This window comes from Phalaenopsis equestris, unplaced genomic scaffold, assembly GCF_001263595.1.
Source record: "Phalaenopsis equestris unplaced genomic scaffold, ASM126359v1 Scaffold000103, whole genome shotgun sequence".
In the NCBI taxonomy this organism is placed as follows: domain Eukaryota; kingdom Viridiplantae; phylum Streptophyta; class Magnoliopsida; order Asparagales; family Orchidaceae; genus Phalaenopsis; species Phalaenopsis equestris.
In genome coordinates this window covers 321,831-333,134 of record NW_018164545.1, presented here as the reverse complement: position 1 = coordinate 333,134, position 11,304 = coordinate 321,831, and the positions used below count along the sequence as shown (strand labels likewise).

Genomic DNA, 11,304 nt, shown 5'->3' with positions numbered 1-11,304 from the left:
GTAGAATTGAGATTTGAAATTAAGTTAATTAACATAATGTTATATAAGTGTGTGTGTGTGTGTTTAAATAAGTTTTAATAAAAAAATTTACCTAAAATGCTTCAGAGTTTTCTTATTTTATTTATGTCAAAAATCCTTAATAACTTTGCATTGTACCCAAGAAAATCTATAACTTCGAGACATCAATAACATGCCTATGTAATGCATAAGCACTTTACTGGCTTCTCCAATAACAGGAGCAAATTGGGAGAAAATTTCAAAGACCTGACACACCATACTTGCATGTTATTTTCTCTACATTTCACAAATCTAGGTAGAGATCAAAAAGCATGGCAAAGGAGTGTGGATCAGTTAAAGTACAGACTGGGAAAGTCTAGAGTATGTGAAGAACAAAAAGCAAAATAAATAAAGCTATGTTTTTAACTGTGGATGAATAACAGCCTCCCTATGATAGTGATTTAATTTGGGGCAGCTTATTTGGTGAGATGGCGTTTGAAAACGCACCCGGCCTGTTTGGGTAAACTACGTTTTGGCAGCTTATGCGTTTTCAAAACAAAGTTTTTCACACCGCATCAATCTAGATGCGGTGGCAGCTTTTTGGCAGCAGTTCGGTTTTTTCAAAAAAATAAAAAATTGTAATAGTCACGGCATCTAGCTTATCAGTAAATTATTTTTAATCAGTTTATCAACAAATTATTCAATAAGCTACAGCTACCCCAAACAGACCCTTAATTGCACACATAGCATAATGGTAAGTATAAATTTATATATGCCTTCTATTATTATATTTTTTTATTAATTTATTTAGCATTTTTGCAAAAATGGATTATGTGAAGTGATCTTACCATCTTAGAGCTTCATTTGTGTACCCATAAAAGGGGGACATACTAGAAGCAAAAAGCAAATCACAATATTTGAATACTTTATGATATGAACTTGTACACCACAACTGTCAGTCGAATCTCAAAGTATTCAAACGGCCCAGATGACGGCCAGACAACCAAGACATCCTCTGCCCTACCATCAGCCAAGTGGCCAAGAATCGATTGACACACCATGATGAGAGATTCGAACGACAGATCACGCCGATAGTCTCGACTGACTGGGACACAGGCGGGAATCCTTGATAGCATCTAATAGGTCGACCCACCTTTACCACAGCGAACGAAATCAACACTCAACCAGGCGCTTCGGCCCATGACGCGGTTACCACTCGGTCGGTCACCTCAGACGCGGTTACCACTCGGTCGGTCAAATTTAAGCAAGTCGATCAAATAATTAACGTCATGTTAAAACTCAAATTGTAATACAAATATGGTATGAAATCTATACGATTATCAGAGCATCAATTGTATTAAGAGCGATTTCCATAATTGTTCCCTCTTTTCTGTAAAAAACAAACATGTCATAATTTAAAATGACTATATTATTTGTATTAAGCATATTTTAATATTTTTTGAACATTTAATTGTGTTTTTTTCATTGTGTACATTGGTACCTATTACTTCGTTTTAAGAATTGTTATTATGTTATTTTCATGACATATATAATATTATTTTTTAATGATAATACGCAGACCTCTAGTAAGTCTTGGCGGTCAAACCCTCTAAAACTCCATTGAAAAGTATTTTCTAACAAAGTTTTACTCGACCAAATTCAATTTCAACAAGGTTTTTACTTAAGTTTTCGACAGTAAATGGCTCAATACCAATAGAAAAATTAACTAGAAATATGTTATTTTCCTATAATGACCACAATAAATGCTTTAATGAATTAATCATTAAAAAAAACAAACCACAAAAACCTTAAATATAACATTATTAGTATGCTTTGACAAATCCTTAATTCTTTTAACATAAACATAATTAACAATAATACATTTCAAACACAACCAAAGATAAAAACATTACAAGTGATCACAAAATAACATTTCTTCGCATTTAAATATAAATCCTCAACCATTAACCTCAATTTTTTTTCTATGATGCAGAAAATGATCATCTTGTGTCTTGGAATAAATAAGAAAACCATCAAAGTGAACAAGAATTTTTTTAATGAAAGGTCACAAGAAATGATTCATTATCTTCACATTAATAGGTGCTTGATTAATCCATAGGAATCAACAACCATTCATTTATTACATCTTTAGCTTTAAAAGCAATTTTCACACAACATTTTCTCATTCAAACTCCACAGCATCCACTCCTCAAAACAATATCAGAAAATAATAAAACGTCACTCATATATCCATAACGTCAACCAAATGAGATATAATAAATCTATATTTGATTAACTAATGGTTATACTATCTACAGACATCCCACAACTACCATTCTTGTATATTTGAACAAACCATACACAGCTCAAGTGCTTGTATTTTACTAATAAACTCTATCTTGAGTAATGTATATCTTATCTCTTAAGCTCAACATTGTCTATGAAATTCATCCTATAATGAGACAAATTAGTCAATGATGATCTATGAACATGTTGTGTATCCCTTAGCAATGATAAATCAATAGAAAGTTTGCAGGACAGATACTTTTAAAATCACTCAACACTTCATTGAAATCACCCGACAATGTCACAACTTCAAGTAATAACCCAATTCCAAAACTACACAGGAATATAGGTGAAGTCAAAACATCAAGTAACTATTCAATTCCATAACAATTAAGGCATAGATCACAACATTCTGTCTAAAAAATTCCTCAATCAGATTTTCACTCAGAATATGTAGCCTTTTTACTCGATTGTAAGCACTAGATTCTTTAACAGATTAAGATTTGCCCGTAGGCTTGTAGGTTTCAAAACTATCACTCTCCAACTAATCATAAGACCTTTCAAATGTATAGCATCTAAATAATATAGCCAAGATCTACCTAAATTAACAAGAATATTCATGCGTGATACTGGAGCTAACCAAAACAACAACAAGCAAAACAAATAATATACTGGAAAAGCCAATAAGCGATTAAAACCAACACACGGAAATGGTAAATAACAACACAACACACACAAACGCACACTAGGGTGGATCTTGGGGTGGCAGTGGTGATCAACGAGGGTTTGAACTTCCAAAGAAAAAGTAAAAGGAAGTTGGAAGGCCAGATGGTGGAGCGGCATCAAGAGGGTGATGATGGCAGCAAAAAGGTAGTGAGGAAAGGGAAGAGGGGGGGATAGACGGTGGTAAAACAGTAGGGAAGTGATATTCTGGACTGCGTGAGCAAGCGAGGTGGGCAGCGGCAGCGAAGGGGGATGCGGTGGACAGCAGGACAGCGAAAGGATGGCTTTCCAGGATGGTGGAAGCAAGGAAAAGGGAAAAACTATGGGAAAAACAGCTATATGTGGCTGTTGTGGCAGCTGCAGTTGGGAAGGGGTGGCTGGAAGCGAAGTGGGAATGATGCATAAGGGGGATAAGGAAGATAATCACCACCTCGAGAACGAGATACAGCCGAAAGACCACCCAAACTCTTGGATGCAACTCTCAAACAGAGAAACAGACCTGCTAAGGCTGTCCCAAACAAACTCACACAACCCTCGACTCTCAAGACAACGAATTAGCAATAACAGGATTGGCCCAGGTGAACTACACAACCCTCGACTCTCAAGACAACGAATTAGCAAAGACAGGATTACTAGAAGTGGCCCAGGTGAACCGGAAAACTCTTTGGAAGGGATCAAACATGGCCCGATTCAGTAGAGGCAAAGCAGTCGGCTCGTTGTTTACATTCACAAAAACTCCCGCATGTTAGATGCGACCCCATTCCACCTTTGGATGGCCCGCATCAATGCAAGAGGGACACCCATGTCAATGGGTAGCATATCATATTAGATTATATCAATATAAGAAGTCATTTGAATCTAGACTAAACATTTGAGTTGCAAACATTGCAATGTTTTCTACTCAAACTACCTTATAAGATTGCGGTTGCAGTTCGATTTTCAAAATGATAGAATCTATGGAAAACTTAAATACAATATTCATACAACTTTTCATAGCTTTGATCAAAATAACTTTGAAAAATCACAATCCTCCTCCAACCCGATTTAAGCATAAGAGTGGTGCTTAGCAATGCGTGACATTCAAATAATTATCAATTAAAACATTCTCAACATCACCAATTTATTCATCAAACTCATAAAAATCATCACCATCATTTAACTTATCATCCTCCACATCTATATGCAAATTCTTGCAAGATTACATATTAACACAATGACCAATTTTACAATATTTAAAACAATTCTTGGCATAAGGTTAGACCAAAATGAAGTTGCACCTTAGAAAAAAAAAATTGAAGATGCAGATGATTTCTCCTTGTTGTTTTTATTATTGGCAATGTTACCATCCTTGGATGAAATAGATGCAATAAACTAATATTGATTGATGTGGTAAAACAATGCCCTCTGTATATGCACTAATTCTCTTAGACATTGTTCATTTTAGCAAAAGTCCAATGCTAGTTGAAAAAACTTTTGAGATATGGAATTTGGTAAGCATAATTTCACTCTTGAAAATAAGTATCAGACTAGATTTAAATCTAATGTGTAGTTTTTGGATCTTCAATTATCTCATAATGCAACTACAGTACCAAAACTTTATTAACATATTCATAATCTTAATGCTTTGTTATATATAATACTAACAATCTTTTAATTATAAGTTATAATTAACCTAAAAAGTAAAGAGAAATAAATTTTAAAAGATAAGTGAATGCAGGTTATTACCAAAAGCACTCAAGTAATAAAGGTTAAAAATTTATTTCTTTGTTAAAGTTAACTACACTTACATGTAGTTACCTTTAAAAATTTATTATTATCTATTGAAAACATATTGCAGTAATATTATAAAAAAAATACTAAAAGTTAATCAAAAACATTGTGTTACTATATGTACATTAATGAAATTGCTTGACAAAAGGACATCCGAACATACTGAACAGGCGGGTAAATAAAATTTTATTTTAAAATAGTTTCTTTAATTTTAAAAATTAAACGCATGTTTTTAATGCTTTTAGAGGTGCAAGTGAGTCTGGCTCGCATGTTTTTAATGCTTTTAGAGGTGCAAGTGAGTCCAGCCAACTCGTGGGCTGGCTCGAGCTCGACTCGATAAGTGGATCGTGAGCTGAGCTCGATGAGCTAACAAACCAAGCTCAAGCCAGCCCCGAATCGACTCGTTAGCTCGTAAGCCGACTAATTTAAAAAAAGCATTAACATAAATTAAACATAAATTAAACTCAAAATATATTAAATTTCAAAACTTTATCATTAAGGTATTAAAAATATTATGAAAATAATATTTTTTTTATTATATATAAACTGGCTTCTTACTATTTATCTCATAATTGTTCATTTTATTTGTTAACTTACTATAAAGTTATTTTAAATAAATAACATTTTCTCTTTTTTATAATAAACAAACCGGTGCACGAGCTGACTCGAACTCTTAAACTTAAGCTCTATATCAATAAAAATAATCAAGCTGAAGCCGAGGGCGACTCGACTTGTTTACACCCCTAAATTGCTTTTAGTATTTTCTTTCTAATGTAGAAATTTTATATTTTTCATATTCTTAAATTATTTAAGGAAAATGTTAAATTAAGAGATGGCAATAAAATATGATATATGCAGATGCATATTTAACTATTAAATCACCCCCATATAGAACTGGTTGGGGAAGCAACGTATTAGTGCATGTAAAAATGACATAAAAATGGAAATGATTGTCAATCTTTTTGTGGGTTTTGAAAAAAGTTATGAAGGTTGTACATTTAATACACATATAGACGTGGTCAATCGCGTAAAGCCAGTGGTTCTTCTCCTTCTGCCCCGCTCCCCAAAAACAAAGTTCGACTTACATGTGTTAAGCATATAGCTAGCATTTCTTCTGAGCCAGGATCAAACTCAGAGTTTGACTATGATTGGCCCTGCAGTGGTAGAATCAGTTGAATTGGGCCTACTACTAAACATTGATTCTCTCTCCTCTCCTTTCAGTTGAGCATAACAGAAGTTCTAATCTCCTTTCAATCGAGCATAATAGAAGATTAACTCCCATTAAATGATTGTTTATATGAAATAAATAAATGTAATAATAAAATAGTTTCATTTATCATCTCAATTTACTATTTTATCTTTCACTTTTTTATAAAATTGACTTGAGATTTGGATGCAGCTGAAGGATGTGCACAAAACAGTATTTCAAACTTATGAGGGTCACTATAAATTTCAGTTTAAATGAAAAAAATTATTAGATGAAGACGCCAAGGGGGAGCCATACGACTTGATCCTTCAATAGTTTCTTTTTTTTTCAAACTTGAGAATAAGGTGCCTTATTGGTAGGGGAGTAATGTTATACCGGTACCGACGATGCTTTCCACCACGCCAGGCCCACCAAATAATTTGAAGACTTATTTTAAGTGCAATGCTAAAAAAACAATTTAGCCTTTTATTATTTATTATTTTAGGGGTATAAATAGGGCTAATATGTTTAGTGTTAGAATTATACATGAGATTATGGTCTTTGAGTCTTAGGGTTAGGATTTGGGACAGATCGTCTACCCCTCGAATCGTAGGTGTTGGGAAAGATTACTAACATCTCGAAATGTAGGTGTTTATCTTTATATATTTAGTTGTGTCGTTTTGTGCTATTGAAGAAAAGTATTTTTTGTCATAATTTGCGGTGAAAATTCGTCTTGGTTCGTATCACATTCTAAATGGAATCCACTTTAGGTTCAAATGGATAAACTTGATCATCTTCCAAATTATCAATCTTTAATTTAACCGAATTATTGTCACATTATAATTAATTTTACTTATTTATAAGCTCATTTAATTGTTTTTGTAAAATAGCAAACTTCCATTACTTTCATAATCTATTAAGTCACTCTAATATTTTGCCCTGCTTCAAGAAACATATTTAAACAAACTTAAGTTCTAATAAGATTCCAATGCAGGATGACATAGATTTAAGTTTTCTAATATAATTAATATGCTGTGGGGATGCACAAAAGAAAATAGAGGATTAACAAATCTTTAGTAACAAATTAATTCAAAAACCCGCTTCCTTTAAATAAGAAAAAAGGATCGAAAATATACAAGAATCTGAACAGGACATTAAAATTAAATAAAATTAGTAAATATATCAAATTTTTGCCCTGCTTCAAGTAACATATTGAAACAAACTTAAGTTCTAATAACAATCCAATGCAGGATGACATAGATTTATGTTTCTAATACAATTAATATGATGTGGGGATGCACTCGTCCAAAGGAAAATAGAGGATTAACAATCTTTAGTAACAAATCAATTCAAAAACCAGCTTCCTTTAAATAAGAAAAAGGATCGAAAATATACAAGAATCTGAACAGGACATTAAAATTAAATAAAATTAGTAAATATATCAAATTAATTTCTACAAATTAAATTTCCAACGTGTCATTTTTTTATCAAAATTAAGTGCACTAAGAACACATAACAAATCAAACAAATGAAATAAAACAATAAATAAGTTTACCGAAATAAGAATAATCAGGTCATGTGTCAATACAAATAGCATGGGGATGGTTGACTACCTTGAAATCAACTAGCCAAACATATCACTAAAAGTAATCACACATCAACTTAATCTTAAAAGACTGAACTTGAAAAATAGATTTAGTTATGCCCAAATTTATGTCACAGATCATTATTTATAGACACTTCAAACTTAAACTAGTATATGAGCTTGGCACGGGATCAATCTCAACTTAACTTCATTTAATATCACTGAATAGAAAAAAGTTCCATATTTAATTTTAAACCTCCAACTCAATCAAATCAATGCTACATGTTGGCCATCATCAAATTGAAACCCACAAGAAACCACAACAAGAAGTAAATAGCCTTATTACAGCAACCCCATCATGCCCCACCCGAATGCATAATGTAGACCATCACAAGGAGTTGTAGAAAAACCTTCCAAGTGATATAAGTAATTATAAGATTAAATTAACATTAGACTTCATAAAAACAAACCAATTTTTTATTAACATGATTAATATTACACCATATACCCACATCATTTGATACATACATAACGCCACTAACATCCACAAGTAAAACTTGAACAACATTCCCTATACTTGTCACGTTATCTCATATAATAATCTCTTATAACAACAATATATAATAGAAAAATCAATACATATAATAGTACATCTTCCCGAATAAAATCAGCTCAATCTACAACTCTGCCCCTTAATGATACCTTTACACTTACCCTAACACAACACATAGGTCCATACAATGGTGAGTATAAAGCCAAATAAAAAATCAAAGCTCCAGCTCAAAATTCTTTTAGTCGATGAGTAAGGGACATGCATGATCATTCATCATATCTATGCAACTTTGTCATGAAACATATGAAAGAAATTAAATTGATAATATACTAGGAAATCACCATAAGTCATGTATATTAGTAAGATTATATCATATCATGCTTGAGTGTTATTCATAATCACAAATGCTTGTATGTAGAGCCATGATATACATAAAAAACAAAAACGTGCAACTATAAAAATTTAGATAGCAAATCAAGTATGATAGAAATGTTACTATTCAAACACAAACTATGATATTATATCACCACATTCATAATTCCTTTTATACAAAATTGGAATGGGAAAAAGCATAGAATCATGGAATGGATGTTTGTTCATCTCAGCATTTATTTCATATAGCAATAAAGTTGATTAAACTAAAATTATCATTCTAGTGTCTGTTGTCTACTATCCCCTAACAAAAGAGCATCATATTGTGAAGTATTCATTTTATCCTCAACCCCCTCCCTGAAAAAAAAAGAGGTCCCAAATATCATCTTGTTTGCACGTATGCCTAATCGTTTAGCTTTTCATGTACATCTAATAGAGGGCTCACATCTACTACTCTCACATTTAAAAAAAGCTCATCCGCTTGTCCTTTTGCAAGATAACATAACTCAACTTGTAAAAAACAAACAGCTATCCTTTCAATACACAGGAAATAATAATATAGATAAATTGCATGTCAGTGAATTTTACATCGTCATGTTAAAGAATTCATATAAAATAATTTCTATGGTGTGCATCCTACAAGACTTCCAGAAACTAGATGCAAATGCATGCTACAACAGGGCAATATATCACAAAATCAAAATGAGAATAATCTGCACATCATTCCATACAAAATAAGAGCAAGGAATAATCATAAAATTCAACAAAAATCCATCTATAATAGTCATGTGCAAAACATGCTACAACATTGGATATAATCAATGTTTGCGTCTATGTCATTGTCATCACCACTCTTCATAATCCCCCTTCCAGAAGTAAGTAGAGGAGAGAAGGTGAAAAGGTTTTGGATGAAGAAAAAAAAATGCTTCAAAGGTAAAAGGGAAATGAATGCTGCGGTTTGCCACAACATCACTTCTGATGAGAAAAGTATTTTTTCTCCATCAACTTAGATGGAAATATAATTGGGATACTTTAGTCAAAACTACATGCGTTTATCTGTATATTTCAAACCAGTAAAGGTTAAATGCTCAATTAGATAAACGAGTTGGGGTAAAGATTATTTCCCCAAGTTTTACAACCTCCTGCAACATACTCAAATCACAGAGAAGAGAGGTGCGGAAGACTTGGAGCAGAGAATGATGATTCTTATTGGCTTGGTTCAACTATAATTTCTCTTACATAGACAAAATTCAGCTTGCAACACAAGAAACATTAGTTTAGGACAAATCTAATCAAATAAAATAAAATAAATTCATATCATACAACGCAAGAAATGGAGTATGTATATTTTAGGAAGATTTCGAGAGTAATTTATTCAAGCGAGACATTAATCTCAACAATTTTTTTGTCAAGCCATCAAGAAAATGACGGTAGCATATAAAATTCCTCACTTTTTTATAGGAGGGGCAGAGGGAAAACCCAGGAATTGTTGGACGACACCAAAGCACTCAACTAACCACCTAAATGACGGGAAGTCGAAAGCCGGTACAAAAAGTACCAGTTGGAGAAGTAGACATATCTAAACTCCAACCAAGCGACCAATAAAAGGAATGAAATAAATGGATAAGAAAGAATACTTTGACTTCAACGCGAATATAAAAGTATAAAATTAGCAAGAAGTTGCTACGAAGAACTGATTTCCGCCAGAATAACCATGGTGCCACAATCGCTGCATCCATTCAGTCTAAGCTAGATTTAGGGCAAAAAATCACACCCATTCCAAAAAAAACACCAAAAAGAAGAAGCGGAAAACACGCATTCAACTCCAGAATCGCATAATTCGAGCTTAGCCGCATGTGCAAGCCCAGATCTAACAAAGTGTGCCTCAAATACCATCAGAATACTGAGAAAAGCCGAAATGGCGGAATCCACCAACATCAAAACTCACCTCCAAGCTCGAACAGTCGCCCATTCTCTTCTCATTCTCTTCTTTTCCCTTCCCTTCCCGAACGGTTGCCAGCAAAAGCGTTACGACAACTGTTCAACTCCCCAGGCCTTCCACTGGAAGAGCTTTCGACGAGCTTTTGAGCTCTGGCCTCGAGATCCATCAATGGTAGCTCTTTCTCTTACACTACTGGCTCTCACCCTCCATATTCCCAATTTTGACGTTACGATGGCTGTTTCAGTGTCCTACCCTGCTCTCAAGGGATTAGATCTAAGGGCCCTCTCGGAGGAAAATGCTTAATGTGGGCAGTCAAGTGTTCGTATTTCGTGTTTTAAGTATTTTTATATTCTATTACACGATTCGCATCCGCGTTTGGGCTCAATTTTTTTTTTACTCCGCTACCCTCGTAAGCCCGCAGCCGACCTTCCTTCGAACATTCAACGTCGATCCCGCCTCCGTCGCTTCGCAGGTAAAAAAACTCATTTTCCCCGCTCGGCTCCTCCCTCATTTCCCTCATTTTGCTGAGAGATTTAAGATTTTGGCAAGAGATTTCAGTCGATCCATCTGTTTGAAAGTGTTTGGTGGCTAAAACCTAGATCCAGTTTGAATATGCATATATCGCTGGTAAAAATATAGATCCACTGTTATTGTGATATGTTTGAAGCATCCAGAGGGTTTTCTTCTCCATTTCTCATTCCTGCCTTTCTTCGAACTGTGTTTATTCGTATCTACCGAAAATTTTTTTTTGTATTTTGTTCGTATGGTCTCCATGTTATTCAAAATTATTGATTCTTTTAGGATATTTGTTCGAGAGGCAAGATGATATTGATGCAATGCTCTATTCCCTACGATTTGGTATTCAAGTTGTTTTATATTTTAGAAGGATC

At 33.6% G+C, this 11,304-nt stretch overlaps 1 protein-coding gene across 4 annotated transcripts in view; it reads right to left on the bottom strand.

The window, feature by feature from the left end:
- The window catches only part of LOC110020582 (protein IQ-DOMAIN 1), a 39,546-nt gene extending 29,003 nt beyond the window's left edge, over positions 1 to 10,543 (bottom strand). For all 4 annotated transcript variants that reach the window (XM_020718726.1, XM_020718727.1, XM_020718728.1 and 1 more), the window contains exon 1: positions 10,421 to 10,543. The gene's annotated coding sequence lies outside the window, so the exon portion shown is untranslated. The remainder of the gene's footprint in view (positions 1 to 10,420) is intronic.
- Positions 10,544 to 11,304: the final 761 nt, after the last annotated feature.